Genomic DNA, 16810 nt, shown 5'->3' on the forward strand with positions numbered 1-16810 from the left:
GATTCAATGGAATACCCATCAAAATTCGAACCCAATTCTTCATAGAGTTGTAAAGAGTAATGTGCAATTTCTTCTGGAATAAGAAAAGACATAGAATAGTGAAATCCATTCTCAACAATAAGAAAACATCTGCAGGACTCACTATCCCTGACCTCAAGCTATATTACAAGGCAATTGTGTTAAAAACTACATGGTACATGTACAGAGATAGGCATGTGAATCAACGGAATAGAATAGAAGATCCAGAAATAAGCCCTCACATATATGGTCACTTGATTTTTGACAAAGGAGCTCTAAATATTCAATGGAAAAAGTACAGCTTCTTGAACAAATGGTGTTGGTCCAACTGGCACTCAGTATGCAGAAGAATGAAAAAAAGACCCTTTCTTATCTCCCTGTAAAAAGCTCAAGTGGAAGTGAATCAAAGATCTCCACATTAAACCAGGTACACTGAAACTATTAGATGAGAAAATAGGGAAAACCTTAGTACACGTAGACACAGGAGACAATTTCCTGAACAGAATACCAGTGGCTAGTGCTCTAAGCTGATATATCAACAAATGGGACTTAATGAGATCACAAAGTTTCTGTAAGACTAAGGACACTGTCAAGAAAACAAAATGCAGGCAACAGATTGAGAAAAGATGTTTACCAACCCCACATCTGATGGACGCCTAATATCCAAGGTATATGAAGAACTCAAGAACTTAGATACCAGAGTCTCAAATAACCCTATTAAAAATGGGGTACAGAGCTAAACAAAAAGTTTTCAATTAAGGAATATTGAATGGCTGAGAAACATCTAAGGAAGTACTCATCATCCTTAGCCATCAGGGAAATGCAAATCAAAACAACCCTGAGATTCCACCTCATACCAATCAGATTGGCCAAGATCCAAAACTCAGATGACAACAGTTGCTGGCAAGGATGAAGAGAAAGAAGAATACTTCTCCACTGTTGGTGGGGTTGTAAACTGGTACAACCACTCTGAAAATCACTCTGGCTGTTCCTCAGAAAATTGGACATAGTACTACCTGAATACCCAGTTAATCCACTTCTATGCATATACCCCAGGGAAGCTCCAACATACAACAAAAACACATGTACCACAATGTTCTTTGCAGCCCTATTTATAATAGCCAGAAGGTGGAAAGAACCCAGATGTTCTTCAGTAAATGAATGGATATGAAATTTTGGTTTATTTACACAATGGCGTACTACTCAGCTATCAGAAAGAATGACTTTATGTAATTCTTCAGAAAATGGATGCATCTAGAGGATATCATCCTGAGTGAGGTAACCCAGTCACAAAAGAACAGACATAATATGCAGTCACTGATAATTGGGTACTAACCCCAGAAAGCTCTGAATACCTCAGAATCAACATACTATATGAAGTTCAAGAAAACCAAAGTCAAAAAAATTGAAAAATAATTATGCTTAAGTTTTACACAACAAGAAAATTTTGACTATTTCCAGGTTACATCTTGTTTTACATCTACTTTATGCTCATTGTAACTAGTAAGATTTTAATGCATACTATCAAACCTTTAAAAAAATCAAGTACTGACAAAAATGTATTCATACACTGTTATGCAAAAATGTTTTTAAAATCTGTAGATTTATCTTTGTTTTTTTAAAATAAAATTGTTCAGTTAAAAAAACAAATTCTAAAAAAAAAAAAAGCCACTATATTGAAAATGAGACACATAACTGTTTTTAAAGAGATTTCCTGAAGAGATCTTTGGTCCAGTGTAGGGTATTACTAAGGCACTGAGGTGGAGAGAGTGATTGGGAGAGGGAGAAAATTCTTGGAAACAAGTGGAGGGGGAGGAGTGATGGGAGGGCAGAATATCATTTGAAATGTAAATACAGAGAATATCTAATAATAATAAGAAGAAGAATAATAAGAATAACAATAATAATAATAATAATAAAGAGTAACGGGTCTTCATAGAGTTAATAATGTTTATACTGTTTAAAATAGATCATTTTTTTCTGTTACCTAATAAAAAATGTCTCCATTGTCCACATTTCTCTCTTCAATCTCATCTTACAAACTCCCAGTACAATTTACGTTCTCTTTCTGGCATGTTACAGATTTAGCATGCAAGGTAACAAATCCTTTTATATTCTACATACAATACAGCTCCTAATATCCCCAAATCACATGGTCATTTTTATGACAACAACAAACTCCATTCTTGGTACCAGTTTTCTGAATTGGTTATCTCTCCTGTTTCTTCAATGAAATACAATAACAAAAGGACATTAAGAAAATAAGGGCTTATTCCTGAATGGCAATTTGATATACAGTTTATAATGGTAGAGAATTAAAAGCATGTGTTTGAAGTAGCTGATTGTATCAAATTTACCATTGGGAAACAGAAAACAATGAATGTAAGGTACTGCTCAGCTCCATTTAATCAACTATATAGTCTAGGATCTTATCCATAGAATGTTGATATCTGCATTTGGTAGGTAGCCCAATCTAAGCTAACAAAAACAAGACAATCATCCTCAGGCTTGCTCAAGGACTCATCATCCAGCTGATTCTAGATTCTGTCATTTTGACAATTTCACTAACATTCACACATAGTTAATCTACCTCATGTCAACTTGACACCATATATATCTTTATAAGTCATCCTTAAACTTCAAATGAAGGCAATAATATGATTTTGGTGTCACTTAACATGATATAGCTATCTTACAAACAAGAATATAGCAGTCTCAAATTTAGAGTGAAGGTGAAGTTTTAATCTTACTTTACTTTTTTTTGTTATTTCCTATTGAAAACACTACCTTGCGAAATGAGCAAAGTATAAACATATTTCAAATTTTAATATATATATATATATATATATATATATATGTTTCCAAGAAAAAAGTCCTGATGAATTTACCTATATTTAACACATATAAATATCTTTTAAAAACTGGTTGAGAACTCTCATAATAATTGTAAATTTTGACCTTGCAAATATTCACAGGTTGCTTTTTATGAATTCCTTCATTTTTTTAACTTTATTTTAAAAAACAAAGATAAATGTACAAATTTTCAGCATTTTTGCATAAAAGTATACGAATACGTTTTTTATGGTCGTAATTAAGTATTTGTTGGTACATATACATAAATGTATGTATATATGTAACAATAATATAGGAAAAGAGGCTATTAATTTGAGGGGAAAAGAGAGAGACCGGGAGGGGCTGTAGGGAGGAAAGGGGGGATGTGATACAGTTCTATTTTAATTAAAATATATTTTTTTTTGTTGTTGAACTTCACACAGTCTGTGAGTTGTTTCTGGGGTAGGTCGAGCTTTCTGGGGTTAGTATCCCATTATATGTGAGTGACTGCATATTATGTCTGTTCTTTTGTGATTGGGTTATCTCACTCAGGATGATATTCTCTAGATGCATCCATTTTCTTAAGAATTTCATTAAGTCATTGTTTCTGATAGCTAAGTAGTAGTACATTTTGTAAATGTACCACAATTTTTGTATCCATTCATCTACTGAAGGACATCTAGGTTCTTTCCAGATTCTGGCTATTATAAATACAGCTGCAATGAACATTGTGGTGTATGTAACTTTGTTGCATGTTGGAATGTCTCTGGGGTAAATGCCCAGAAGTGGAATAACTGGGTCTTCAGGTAGTACTATGTCCATTTTTCTGAGGAACCGCCAGACTGATTTCCAGAGTGGTTGTATCAGTTTACAACCCCACCAACAGTGGAAAAGTGTTCCTCTTTCTCCACATCCTCGCCAGCATCTGTTGTCATCTGATTTTTGGACCTTGGCCAATCAGACTAGTGTGAGGTGGAATCTCAGAGTTGTTTTGATTTGCATTTCTCTGATGGCTAAGGATGTTGAGGATTTCCCTTACATGATTCTCAACCATTCCATATTCCTCGATTGAGAAATTTTTGTTTAAATCTATACCCCAATTTTTAATAGGGTTGTTTAATTCTCTGGTGTATAGCTTTTTAAGTTCTTTGTATACCTTGGATATTAGGCCTCTATCTGTTGTGGGGTTGGTAAAGATCTTTTCACACTTTTTTGTTTTGTTTTCTTGACAGTGTCTGTACCCTTACAGAAATTTTCAATCTCTTTAAGGCCCATTTGTCAATTTTTGACCTTAGATCTCAAGCCATTGGTGTTCTGTTCAGGAAATTTTATCTTGTGCCTATAAGTTCTAAGCTTTTCCCTACTTTCTCATATAATAGTTTCAGTGTACTTGGTTTAATGTGAAGATCTTTGATCCACTTACACTTGAGCTTTGTACAAGTATATAAGAAAGGGTCTATTTTTATTCTTCTGCATGATGAGTGCCAGTTGGACCAACACCATTTGTTGAATAGGCTGTCATTTTCCATTGAATGTTTAGAGCTCCTTTGTCAAAATCAGGTGACCATGTACATGAGGGCTCATTTCTGGAACTTCTATTCTATTTAATTGATCCACGTGCCTATTTCTGTACCAGTACCATGCAGTTTTTAGCACAATTGCCTTGTAATATAGCTTGAGGTTAGGGATAGTGCTTTCTGCAGATGTTTTCTTGTTGTTGAAGATGGATTTCGCTACTCTAGGTTTGTTGTTAATCCAGATAAAATTGCACATTGCTCTTTCCAACTCAATAAAGAACTGGGTTGGAATTTTGATGGGGATTGCATTGAGTGTATGGATTGCTTTTGGTAAGATGGCCATTGTGAAAATGTTGATCTTTCCAATCCATGAGCATGGGAGATTCTCCCATTTTCTCAGATCTTCCTTGATTTCCTTCTTTAGAGGTTTGAAGTTCTTATTGTACAGTTCATTCAGTTGCTTAGTTAGAGTCACACAAAGGTATTTAAGAGTTTTTGTGACTATTTTGTAGGGTATCTTTTTATTAATTTCATGCTCCACATGACCTTTTTTTTAATATAGGAAGGCTACTGATTTGTGTGAGTTAATTTTATATCCAGCCACTTTGCTTAACTTGTTTATTAGCTGTAGGACTTCTCTCATGGAAGTTGTGGGGTCACTTAAGTACACTATCATGTCATCTGCAAATAGTGATGATTTTACTTCTTCCTTTCCAATTTGTATCCAGTTAATTTCCTTTTGCTGTCTAATTGCTCCAGCCAGGACTTCCAGTTCTATATAGAATAGGTAGGAGGAGAGTGGGCAGCCTGGTTGAGTCCCTGATTTCAGTGGGATTGCTTCAAGTTTCCCACCTTTAAGTTTGATGTTGGCTGTTCATTTGCTGTATATTGCTTTTATTATGTTTAGGTATGGGCCTTGGATTCCTGTTCTTTCCAAGACTTTTAACATGAAGTTGTGCTGGATTTTGTCAAATGCTTTCTCAGCATCTAGTGAGATAACCATGTGGTTGTTTTTTCTTTGAGCTTGTTTATATGGTGGATTACTTTGATGGATTTCCTTATATTAAACCATCCCTGCATCCCAGGGATTAAGCCTACTTGATCATGGTGAATGATCATTTTGATGTGTTCTTGGATTCGGTTTGCAAGCATTTTATTGAGTATTTTTGCATCAATGTTCATAAGTGAGATTGGTCTGAAGTTCTCTATTCTGGTAGGGTCTTTATGTGGTTTATGAATGAGGGTAATTGTAGCTTCAAAAAATGAGTTAGGTAGTGTTCTATTGGATTCTATTTTGTGTTATAACTGTCTAGGTATTCATCCATTTCCTCCAGATTTTCCAGCTTTGTAGAGTATAGGCTATTGTAGTAGGATCTGATGATTTCTTGTATTTCCTCAGTTTCAGTCGTTATTTCTCCAATTTTCTTTCTGATTTTATTAATTTGGGTACTCTCTCTTTGCCTTCTAGTTAGTCTGGCTAAGGGTTTATCAATCTTCTTAATTTTCTCAAAGAACCAGCTCTTGGTTTTGTTGATTCTTTTGATGTTTCTTTTTGTTTCTATTTGGTCTTTTTCTGCCCTAAGTTTGGTTATTTCTTGCTGTCTACTTCTCTTGGGTGTATCTGCTTCCTTTTGTTCTATAGCTTTCAACTCTGATGCTAGTTTGCTAGTTTATGCTCTCTCCAGTTTCTTTTGGAAGCACACAGAGCTATGAGTTTTCCTCTCAGTACTGCTTTCCATTGCATCCCATAGGTTAGGGTATGTCCTGTTTTCATTTTCATTGACTTCTAGAAAATCCTTAATTTCTTTCTTTATTTCTTCTTTGAACCTGCTATCATTTAATAGAGCATTGTTTAGTTTCCACGTGTATATGGGCTTTTTGTTCTCTTTGTTGTTATTAAAGACCAGCCTTAGACCATGGTGATCTGAAAGGATGCATGGGAGTATTTCGATCTTCTTTTATCAATTGAGTCTCGTTCTGTGTCCAGTTATGTGGTCAATTTTCGAGAAGGTGCAATGAGGTGCTGAGAAGAAGGTGTATTCTTTTGTTTTAGGATGATATGTTCTATAGATATATATATTAATTGCAGTTGGTTCATAGTCTCTGCTAGTTTTACAGTGTCCTTGTTCAGTATCTGTTTCCATGATATATCCATTTGTGATAGTGGGGTATTAAAGTCTGCCACTATTATTGTGTGGGCTAAAATATATTTTTTGAGCTTTAGTAGGGTTTCTTTTTTAAGTATGGGTGCTTTTATATTTGGATCATATATGTTAAGGATTGAGAGTTCCTCCTGACAGATTTCCCCTATAATGAGTAAAAGTGTCCTTCCTTATCTTTTTTGATAACTTTTGGTTGAAAATCTACTTTATTTGATATTAGAATGGCCACTCCATATTCCTTTTGAGGCCATTTGCTTGGAAGGTTTTTCTTTTTTTTTTTCCCCAACATTTTATTCTGAGAGAGTGTCTGTCTTGGTTTCTGAGATGAGTTTCCTGTGTGCAACAAAATGATGAGTTTTGTTTATATATCCTGTTTGATAGCCTATATCTTTTTATTAGGGAGTTTAGTCCATTTATGTTGATAGATATCTAGGAATAGTGGTTTCTGTTTCCTGCTATTATTACCTTTGTAGGTTGAGTTGTGTCTGTGTCTCTTTCTCCTTTTGGTTTTCTTGCTTAGGAGTTCTCTTGTTTTTCCTAGTATGTAGTTCCCCTCATTGTATTGGTTTTTCCACCTATAATTTGTTATAGTGCTGGGTTTGTGGTCAGATAATTTGTAAATTTAGATTTGTCTTGAAATATCTTCATCTCTCCATCTATAGTGATTGATAGTTTTGCTGGGTATAGCAGCTTGGGCTGGCACTTGTGCTCTCTTAAGGAGTGCATGATGTCTGTTCAGGCTCTTCTAGCTTTTATAGTCTCTGTTGAGAAATCGGGTGTGAGTCTGATTGGTCTGCCTTTATATGTTACATGACCTTTTTCCCTTACTGCTTCTAGTATTCTTTCTTTACTTTGGGCACTTGGTGTTTTGACTATTATGTGTTGGGAGGAATTTCTTTTCTGGTCCAACCTATTTGGAGTTCTGTATGCTACTTTTATGCTTGTGGGGATCTCAGTTTTAAGGTTAGGCAAGTTTTCTTCTATGTTTTTGTTGAAAATATATACTGTACTTCTTAGTTGATATCTTAGTTTGCCCTCTTCTATTCCTATTATCCTTAAGTTTGGTCTTCTCATTGTGTCCTCAATCTCCTGGATATTTTGGGTTTGGAGCTTTTTGTTTTTTGCATCTTCTCTGACTGTTTTATCTATGTTTTCAATGTTGTCTTTGGCCCCGGAGATTCTCTCTTCCATCTCTTGTAGTCTGTTGGAAATCCTTCCACCTGTGACTCGTGATTTCATTTTTTAGGATTTTATACTCTAGGGCTGTTTCTTTTAGTGTTTTCTTTATTGTGTCTATTTCCATTTTAAATTCCTTCTTGCATTCCTTCATCTCATTGGTTCTGTTTTCTTCTTGTTCTTTGAGTGTTTTTCTTATTTCTTCTTTAAAAGTTTCTAATTCTTTATGTTTTTCCTCCCGTTCTTGTTTAAGGATCTCTATCATCATCTTGAGGTAGGCTTTCCTGTTTGAGTCTTCTTTTTCTGGAGTGTTTCACATTCTACTGTTTGTTGTGATAGGAGAGCTGGGATCTAGTGTTGCCAGGTTGTCTTTGTTTCCCTGGGGTATGTACTTTTGCTTTCCTCTTGCCATCTTGTTGTCAATGATTGGTTCTTGCCTTTCCCCCTGTATCTGGCCTATGTCCCTGGATCTCTGCTGTTCCTGGTGGCAGATGTTCCGAGTGCCTGTTGTGCACCCAGGAAGCTTCCGCCTGGGAACAGAGGGACCGATGCTGCCTGCTAGGTTCCTGGATCCCAGGATCAAACCAGGTATGCACACACTTTCTGTGTGCTTAGCTGAGATCTCTCTGCCCCTTGGCTAGTCGGAATCCGTTCTCACCTGGTTCTTTCCATTCCTGTGTTGTCTGGGTCTCTGCTTTTCCTGGTGGCAGATGACAATTTTATATTTTTAATGGATTTATAAACCAAAGTCCAGGTAAAAGATCTCATGAATTAACTTTATATACCACATCACAGGCACTTAATTTGCAATGTCTTCACAATGAACTTATACATTTTAACAATTAGTTATAATAATAGAGTTAAACATATAACATCATATCATATATGATAGAGTATTATTTAGTTGAACTATTTGACAAGATAACTATTCAAAATAAGAGTGGCATACAAGCAAAGCCTATTTTTCAGAAGTGTACAGTAGATTTATTTTTCTGTCTCTTTAAATAATTTTGTTATTATTAAAATGCAATTAAAATATTAATAATGCATGCATGTGCTCTTATAATAGTAAACATTCTGTATTCATTGCTATATCAATAGCCTCTGAAGTATGACTTTTATTCTAATCTTTGTTAAGTGAATTATTTTTTCCCAAATCTTAAATGACCTTGAAGTATATTTCCCAGACAAAAAATAGCAGAGGAGAATTGTAAATTCAAAATCCAACATTCAAGTAAGTTTCACTCTTTGCTATGTCTTGAAACTCTGTCATGTTGAGAACAAATCCAGACTAGCTAGCTGGAGAATGAATAATCAGTGAAGGATATTCAGTGCACTATATCTGACATGCAGAAAAACATCCCTGGAAACAGTGATTTCTCATTGATACACAACTGGCCACAGATACATGGAAAAGCACTAAATATCATCCGTTGAATCTAATTTTGTCATAACATTCAGAATAAAATTAATCAAATTGTTATTAAGTTAAAAAAATAATTTTAGTATTCAAAATATTAAAATGAAAACTACCAACGAAAATCCATATGTTTCTAGTTTTCTTCAATTAATTTCTCACTTCAGTTACACTTTTTTATAAAAACTACATTTGTAAATTTGTAATTTTAAACCTTAAGCAGATCTTAGTGGATCTTTTCTAAACCAAACGTTATCAATTTTTTTGGGATAAGGAGAATGAATAAAAAAAGAATGAAAAAAAGCATCATAATTATTCTACTGTTACTCTGAAGAGGCACAATAACCAAAGAAACTCATAAAACTTTTAATTGGAGGATCATTTATAGTTTCCAAGGAAGAGTTCATAAATATCATGGCAGAGAACATGGAAATATGCAGGAAGATATGGCACTGGAGCCTCTGATGAAACGTTTCTTATTTGCACATTGGAGTCAACAAATAATAGACTTGACCTGGCTTGAACCTTTGAAACTTCAAAGCCCACCCCCAGTGGTTCATCTCCTCCAAAAAGACCATAACTTGAATAGAGGCCAAAATAGTTCCACCAGCTATTCAGTTCCACTGAGCATTCAGATATCTGAGCCTATAGTGTCCATTTTCTTTCAAACTGTCACATTCTAAAAGGAAGAAAACTATACTAATTCTATGAGTTTATGTAAGGAAATTACTACAAACTTAGCATCTTCAAATAACAGAAAGTATTTATTGAACAGTTCTGAACATGTTTTTCACAGAAGAAAGTACATGGGATTGTGCCTTACTCAGTGAGTACTTGAGTACTATCCCTTAGATTTTGAGTCACACTACCACCATTGTCATCACAATAGCAATGATTGCAAAAGAAGTAAAGTTAAAAAAAAATGAAGTGAACAAGAAGTAAGTGAATCGCATAGGACAGAAAACAAATAAAGTAAAAAAAGAAAGAAAAGAAAAAAGAGAAGGAAGAAAGACAATAAGGAATTGTGTAATTCTGTATTTAAATTACTCTGGGAAAATGAGAATATTTTGGCAGATGCGAGCTGGCAAAAGGTAAAGAGAACTGGTGACTCACTTGAGAAGATACTATCAGAACAACATTTAAGATAACAATCTGCATATAGAAAATATTTTGGCTTTTTGTTTGTTTGTTTTATGATAAGTGGCTATCAGATTCCAAAGCTATGTTTTTCTTTAACAACAGGCTATTTAAAAGAGAGAATTTTCTACCTTTCTAAGAACTTTATATTACGTTGTTCTGTAATTGTGTTACTTTACAAATAGCTAAACGTAAAATTCTGTATTAATTTAATAATAACTGAAAATATGTCACTTTTATTTTATTACACATCGTCTGAGTGGTTAAATTGAGGATGGTTCTATATTGCATGTAAGTAGAACACATTGAATTAGTTCCTGAACATTAACAGAAAACTAGAGCTCGCATTTCTTTAAGATCTTGAGTCCCTGTTTTTGCATTCTAATGATACTTAATTATTGATTAAGGGCTTTTACAATACTTTCCCAATTGCTAATATTATTGAATTCGTGCAAGATATAAACTTTCTAGATCTTCATCTTCAGCAGGCCAGATTTTACTTGTTGTTCATAGCAGCTTCTATGACAGAGAGATGTGCAAATTCCACATACGTATGCCAGCAGAATGGAGGCATATGGAACTAACAGCCTATTGCATTGAGAATGCAATACTTAACCAAGTCACTGTTTTTGCGATAGCCAAATTTCTTTCATGTGTGAGAATTTCATTCTTTTGTATCTGCTGTGAATCTTCTTGTCAACCAAAAAAGGATGATATGACACACAATGACAATAACAAATAAAATATCAGCTTCAGCAAAAGTCAGTGTGTCTAGCTGTCAAAAATTTCCCTCAGGGATCTGTGTTATCTTTCCCTAGATAATGTCAGAATTTTCTTTTCTATGTTGTTAAAAATATGAAAAATGGTTTTTAGTAATATGTAAGAATATACTAATGAAATTGGGCACAACATTTATATTTCTAATGCAAAAGTATTTCTCTACTGCCTCAAAAACATTTTACAATGTCCACATAAAATGTTTATTTCATATTAATTTGATTTTCAGTCATGGTGAGGGTATATAGTCAACTATTCCTTTTTAGTGCACTGACTTCTGATAATTTAGAGAAAGTTTATTCAGACATATTGCATGGTGGCAATTTGAATTTGATTTAAGATTCTATGAGCTTTAGAGTGGTTTGCACTAAGCACAAATGTCAGCTGATTACTTTTAGTAAAGCTAATGCATCTTGTAGCTATGTCACTGAAAAGTAGTTACCTGCAAGAACATATGTTACTGTTTTTATACTCTAGACCTTTTTTGAATGCAGTATCTATTTAGCTAACTTTTAATAGAAAAATAATCATACTCTACCATTTATCAATTTATATTTAAAATGTAAGGAATATAACCATGATCTATTATCATGTTTATCAATTGTTTTTAAAGTAATAATTTTACTATATACATCTAAATGGGAGGAAATACACGTTTATAAATGTATATTATATACTATGTAACATTCATAAAATATTCAGAGCAATAGAAAATGTTTATAATAAATGATTCCATGAACATCATTTGCTATTTTTTTCATATTTGCATTTTAATATATTACCTGAGCAGCTTCAGAAAATGAGGACTTAACATTTAACATTTCAATTCACAGAAGAAAATGCCTTCTGTAATTTTCAGAGAAATTGAGATAAAATATATATACCAACTTTCCTTCTAAAAAAATTCTAAATTAAAAAATTATAGTGTGAAGATTTTATAAACCCTTTTAAAGACTGCTTAATATGTGAAAGAAGAAGAGTGTATTTAGGTAAGTGTCTGAGGGGTCCAGGAGCATGTGCTTATTTCTTTAAGCCATAAGGTTGGTATGAGAATAAAATTAAGTATATTCAAATTTTAACAGATGCTGATATTTTAATATTCTAGATTAAAATCATGATTCTGAATGACTATATTAGTAGGCGAATTGAGAGAACTGTTTACCACATTGAGTCACCACAGTGGCATTAATTCTTAGGTGTGTACTTACTTACATACCAGATAAAAGCCAAAACCCTTTAGGATGTTCTTTTATGTGTATATAATTGCCTTATTGTTATGAAAATATGGATTAAATTCTCAGTTAAATCTTCTACAGCCTCATCTTGTTACAGGTCTTTTTTTTTTAACTTTAGAAAATGTTTTATTAGGAAAAATTGAAATCCATATCCAAATTGAGAACAACATTGTATATATCCCTCTCCCAGGCTCAGCAACTATCAAACACATGATCGTCTGCTTTCATCTTCAACCCCCTACCCTCCTGGGACAGCTTTAGAAAGACTGTCAGCTTCTGAGAGGGGCTGGAAACACTACATGCATACATCTGCAGCCTCCCCTGCAGCCAGAGTCCTGTGATGACCCAGGTCTGCTGTGAGGCCATCTTTAGTCTTACTGATGCCAACACACACTGGTACACACACTTTAATTTGTGCTTGTAACTAAGTCAGTCAAACTGGTATCATCTGGGTCACATGTGCCTAGATGGGAGTAGGCAAACCCAGGAAAAACAGCATTTTTAGAGAGGTTACAAGCACTGAATACAGGCCACCAATGGAAAAGACTATTGTGAGGGCTGCCAGGGCTGATGCCCATAAGTGAGTCTCAGTGACCCACGGACTTCTTAATCCTGTAGGCCTTTGCTAAGAGGAAGACCCAAGTTACCATGAGTGCATGACCCTTTATCCGAAGGATTGCAGAACATCTGCATATATGGGCAGTTGACTCATGAGCTGTTGATACTATGGCTGCTGAGATGGGATGATGGGGTACACAGAACTGCAAGACAATTATCAAGCCAGGGCATGGGTGACATACCAGACAGATTGCAGGCGGGCCCGTCTTACAGGTATGGAGGTCCTACCCTAATGGGATGCTGGCTGATTCTGGCTGAATGACTTCCTTCCTCATCCAAGTCTCAGTAGAGCCTATCTATCTATCGTGATGCCAACTTGGTATGCTCTGTGTCACCTGTACAGTCCTTTGCAGATGGATGTGAACAGACCATGAGTTCAAATGTAGCTTGTAAACTTCCTACACAGGAAGTCCACTGTGACCTAGTATTCTTTGGTCTTAGGCTGATGTGACTCACACCATCCACAGCCCAGAAAACAAAGCTGTGGTAAGGCCACAGAGCTGTATCTGAGCAGGAAACCGAATTCAGTCTTTGAGGCCCACTTTCTCCCCATTCCCATGCCCTTGGAACAGGGGATGGAATTGAATGATATAATGGCCTGGGTGGCTGGTTACTTATTCTTCTCTTCAATGCCTCCTAAGCAGGAAGTTTGAGTTGGGAAGTCTAAGGAGTATAAAGAACACGGAGTCTTTGGCATCCTCCCTATCCCCATTTCTCACTCTCCAGGCTGGGCTGGGCTGGAACTCTGTAGCCCAGGCTGCCCTCCCTCAGATTTGCAGCAGTTCCTGGTCAGTCTTCCAGGCACTGGGATTCTAGGTGTGTGTCAGCAATACCGGCAAGGACATCCCTTGACAAATACAAAACCCTGAAGAACTACTGAGGCAGAAAACACATAGCCACTCAGCGTTAGTTTATCCCAATGTTCCCTACCTCACATATGAGAGTCTCACACAAGAGAAAAGTTGAGTGAACTGAGAACAAATGCCCAGAGACTCTGCCTAGCCCAGGAAGTCCCCTAGGGGCCTCTAGGAAAGGCTGATTTAGAGACTTGTGAGAATCAGACACGTCTGAGATGTGACAGCTGGGCCTGGCTGAATTTCACAGCAGAGCAAAGGGAGGGGCACAGCATCTTCACTAACCTCACAGAAGGCTTCTATTTGTTTATTTAAAGACAAATTTAAAAAAATGAATGAAACCAGGTGAGATTAAGATATATTAACCAAACTTCAACAAAAAAAAAAAAAAAAAAAGGGACTTGCTGGAACACGACGAAGAACACTGGAAATACTTCAGACACAGAAGAGCTCACATTGCCAACAGATTTAAGCTACTATAAATTTCCCCCAGAATGTCAAGGTTTCATTTTGCTCAGCATGAGATCCCGCTCAATTTCAAACTGCCTGTGGTCCACTCGATCCAGAAACGCTTTCCGTTCAATGTACCTTCTTTCCCTCGGTTATGGATGGCCAGTTCTTCACCAATTCCTTCTTCCTCCTTGAAGCTCTCCCAGATCAGTTTGGATTTCTCAAGGGTGCTCATTTTCTGTTTTTTGGCTCCAATTTACCCTAAAAGGCTGCTCATACCACTTGGTCTTTTTATCCCTGACCCAGCAGGGAGTGGTGTTGCTGCTGAAGTGAAGAGAGCCTGTGGTTTTTCTTTCTCTGTTTGCTTGAGGAAAGACTTGGCTTCCTAAGATGTAGCATCTACTTCCTTAGTCACCCTTACTTCTTCACAAGCAAAGTCAAACACCTTGGTAATCTTCATCTTTTCTGATTCTTTAGGTTTCTCTAGCTCATCTGCTTTGACCAACGGTTTATTTGAACTAGACTCTTCAGTCTCCTCTGCCACCATAACCTGTGAACTTGGAGCTGCTTTTGACTTTGGTCCTACATTATTAAGAAAACTGGCCCACAATTCATCTTCCTTCTTCTTCCTTGCATTCTCTGACCCAAGGCCTTCTTCTTGTTCCTCATCATCGTCTTCACTACTGCTACCTCCGGAGTCTTCCTTGCCATCTTCCTCTTCACCTAACATGAGGCTACTTTGTTTTCTCTTCCTGGCTGGAATTCTCTGAGCCTTCCTTCTTTTCCCTTTGGTTTTCTCAGTCTGCTCTTCACCATCCATGTCATCTTCCTTCACTAATTCATTGACATCATCTTCACTGTACTCTGCAGCCAACGGCACGTAGTCCTCATCCTCGTCCGATGTGGAGAAGTCTTCGGAGTCGAATTCCTTCATACTGCTGTCACTTGGGGCCTGCTACCTACAAGACTGCGGCCACGGCCCCAAAATAGCGAAGCTCTAGGGCGAGACTGTAGAGGTACAGGACCAGCAGCTAGGGCCATCCTAGAGGCAAGCGCACATGCACAGACAGTGTTACAGGTCTTAATTCTAAGAAGTTAGGTAATTTTTTTGGCATTTTTAATGAAATTCTCCAGTTTATTTTTGGTAGACAAAACTGCATTTATTTTGTGTACAGCTTTCTAAGTAAAAGTAGTTGAGAGAGCTATAGCCCATAATACCCTTTTTTTTTTTTTTTTTAAACAAGTTCAACGAAAACCTCATGTTAAACATTTGTCAGTAAAAGATTTTTCTTGGCAATTCATGTTTAAAATAGCTCCCAAATCTATTTTGTCTCTCAGGGTGCTTGGGCTTTACAACTTCCTTAATTACTCCGTGCCTCTTTAAAGATGTTATTACCCATACAGCCAATTAATGTTTGTTGATATGAACTCATCAAGTAGTGAAAAATATGTTTACTGGCGGGCACATACTGCATCATAGTTCAGTATAATATGACAATTCTGAAATAATGCTTATAAACCAAGGTATATTTTTCAAAACTTATAAGGTGTACAGTCCAAAAGGTAGTGCTGATTACAAGATATATGACTAAGTAAATAAGATACCAGTTTCTTCAATAATAACAAATGCAAAGCATTAAATTGTGACTCACAAGGAAAATACAATGGGAAGTGGGACATATAAGGGAACAGTGCATTTTCTGATCATTAATTTACTAATCACAATTCAATAATATATTAATATATATGAATTATAATATTTATGTGTGTGTGTTTGTGTGTGTGTGAGAGAGAGAGAGAGAGAGAGAGAGAGAGAGAGAGAGAGAGAGAGAGGAAGAGAGAGAGAGAGAGAGAGCATGTGTACACATAATTGATCTGATCTCAAATGCTAAATATGTATTGCACAAATCATAGCACAGTTGCAATAAGTGGTTAATTCTTAAATAGTAACATATTGTTGATAAAACTGCAGAAAGATAAAAAAAGATTTTTTTATAATGTAAATCAGTGAAAATTAGCAAACATTTAGTAGTATATAGAATTCAGGAGACAATAAGTCAACACTTAAGGAAGTGAGTAGATCTTTATTTTTATTAGATATTTTCTTTACTTACATTTCAAATGTTATCCCCTTTTCTGGTTTCCCATCTGGAATCCTCCTATTCCATCCCCTCTCACCTTGCCTCTATGAGAGCATTCCTACACCCACCAACTCCCTCTTGCCTCCCCACACTGGCATTCCATTATACTGGGATATTGAGCCTTCACAGGGGAAATGGTCTCTCCTTTCATTGAAGCCTAATAAGGCCATTCTCTGCTACACATGTTTCTGGAGTCATAGGTCCCTCCATGTGTACTCTGGTTGGTGGTTCAGTCTCTTAGAGCTCTGGAGGGGGATCTGCTAGTTTGATATTGTTGTTCTTCTTGTGGGGTTGAAAACACCTTCAGCTTATTCAGTCTTTTTTCTAATTCCTCCATTTGGGACCCTGTTTTCAGTCCAATGGTTGATTGAGAACATCTGACTCTATTTCTCAGGATCTGGTAGAGCCTCCCAGGAAAGAGTTAAATCAGGCACCTGTCAACATGTTCTTCTTAGCATCCACAATTTTGTCTGTGT

At 36.0% G+C, this 16810-nt stretch overlaps 1 pseudogene across 1 annotated transcript; it reads right to left on the bottom strand.

Moving 5' to 3' along the window:
* Positions 1-14240: 14240 nt before the first annotated feature.
* LOC308415727 (craniofacial development protein 1-like) lies at positions 14241-15127 on the bottom strand (annotated as a pseudogene). Its single transcript has one exon. The product of its transcript is annotated as a craniofacial development protein 1-like (transcript).
* Positions 15128-16810: the final 1683 nt, after the last annotated feature.

Source organism: Micromys minutus (genome assembly GCF_963924665.1).
Source record: "Micromys minutus genome assembly, chromosome: X".
NCBI lineage: Eukaryota > Metazoa > Chordata > Mammalia > Rodentia > Muridae > Micromys > Micromys minutus.